Here is a 2,177-nt window from a genome sequence, read left to right on the forward strand (position 1 = left end):
CCTCCGCCTCCCAAGTAGCTGGGACCACAGGCGCCCTCCACAACGCCCGGCTATTTTTTGGTTGCAGCCGTCATTGTTGTTTTGGTGGGTCCTGGCTGGGGATTCGAACCCGCCACCTTAGGTGTACGTGGCTGGCGCCTTAGCCGGTTGAGCTATAGGCGCCAAGCCAGCTTATGTTTTCTTCTAAGAGTTTTGTACTCTCAGCTAGCTTTTTGTAGAGAGAGGGTCTTGCTGTGTTACCCAGTCCAGCCTCAAATTCTGGGGATCAAGCGATTCTCTCACCTCCATCTCACAAAGTACTGCAATTACAGGCATGAGCCACCATGCCTGGCTTAAATTTACAATTCTATTCCATTGGTCTATATGTCTGTCTTTATATACCAATACCACACTGTCTTGATTAGTATAATTTTGTAGTAAGTTTTGAAATCAAGAAGTATAATCTTCCAACTTCGCTTTTTAATTAACTTGTCAATTCCTTTTTCTGGGTGAGGGGGAGACAGAGTGTCACTCAGTCATCCTCTGTAGAGTGCCTTAGCATCATAGCTCACAGCAACCTCAAACTCTTCAGCTCAAGTGATTCTCTTGCCTCAGCCTCCCAGGTAACTGGGACTACAGGCACCTGCCACAGCACCCAGCTATTTCTAGAGATGGGGGTCTTGCTTTTGTTCAATCTGGTCTCAAATGCCTGACTCAAGCAATCCACCTGCCTCAGGCTCCCAGAATGCTGAGATTACAGGCATGCCCGCCCCAACTTGTCAACATCTGAAAAAAAAAAAGCCAGTTGGAGTTTTGATAGTAATTGCATTGCATCTATAGATTAATTTGGGTACCACTGCCATCTTAACAGTCTTAAGCCTTTCAATCCACAAATGCAGGGTATCTTTGCATTTGTTTAAGTTTTTAAAATTGCTTTCAATGATGTTCTGGAGTTTCTGGCATATTCATACTTCTTTTGATAAATTTTTCTTATTTCCTTTATTCTTTTTGATGCTTTAGGAATTGTTTTCCTAATTTCACTTTTCATTGCTACCATAAAGAAACTGAACTGATGTTTGTATATCCTACAGTCTGGCTGAATATGTTTTTTAAGTTCTAATAGTTTTGTATGTGGATCCCTTAGAATTTTCTACATACAAAATTATGTTATTGGCAAACAGATAATTTTACTTCTTACTCGTCAATCTAGATGCCTTCTATTTCATTTTCTTGCCTAATATCGCTCTGGTTAGAACTTCAATACAATGGTGAATAGAAGGGGTAAAAATAGACATCCTTGTCTTGTTGCAGAGCTCAGGAGAAATGTTTTCAGACTTTCACTTTTGAGTATCATGCTAACTGTGGGGGGGTCTGTACATGGCCTTTATCACTTGATTACCTTTCCTTTTATTCCTAGTTTATTGAGTGCTTTCACATTCAATAAATATTAATATACTACAACAAAGACTCTACCTTACAAATGCAAACATTGTAACCTAAGTGTTTGTACAACAATGAACAGAATAGAAGATAACATGACAGTACCAGAAAAAGACCACAAACAAATAAGCATAAAGTATGTCAGACAGGCTCGGTGCCTGTGGCTCAAGTGGCTAAGGCGCCAGCCACATATACCTAAGGTGGCAGGTTCGAATCCAGCCTGGGTTCGCCAAACAATGATGGCTGCAACCAAAAAAAATAGCCAGGCATTGTGGTGGGTGCCTGTGGTCCCAGCTACTTGGGAGGCAGAAGCAGGAGACTCGCTTGAGCTCAGGAGTTGGAGGTTGCTGTGAGCTATGATGCCACGGCACTCTACCCAAGGGGATAGCTTGAGGCTCTGTCTCAAAAAATAAATAAATAAAGTATGTCAGCCAAATTATGGCTCATTTGCATCAAAAAGTACACACACCATATAAATACAGACAACTATTGGGAAGGTAGGAAAGACATGAGTGACAGCAGTGACTCTAGTGTGACTCCCGTGGCTGCAGCTGGACTGAGAGGGAGGCTCCCTGGCAATTCTTGAGCCTCCTTCGGCAACTGCTGAGTCTGGTACCATTCAGCTGTACTAACTAGTCCAAAAAGATAATTTTAAAATATTTTTATCTTGGCTCGGCACCCATGGCCCAGTGAGTAGGGCATTAGCCATATATACTGAAGCTGGCAGGTTTGAGCCCAGCCTGGGCCTGCTAAACAAC

The 2,177-nt window shown here is 42.5% G+C and overlaps 1 protein-coding gene across 1 annotated transcript in view; it reads right to left on the reverse strand.

Moving 5' to 3' along the window:
* Positions 1–2,177, reverse strand: part of MOCOS (molybdenum cofactor sulfurase) — a 62,083-nt gene that overhangs the window by 56,648 nt on the left and 3,258 nt on the right. The gene's annotated exons all lie outside the window — the stretch shown is intronic.

Source organism: Otolemur garnettii, unplaced genomic scaffold, assembly GCF_000181295.1.
Source record: "Otolemur garnettii isolate 467f Iridium unplaced genomic scaffold, OtoGar3 scaffold00012, whole genome shotgun sequence".
In the NCBI taxonomy this organism is placed as follows: Eukaryota; Metazoa; Chordata; class Mammalia; order Primates; family Galagidae; genus Otolemur; species Otolemur garnettii.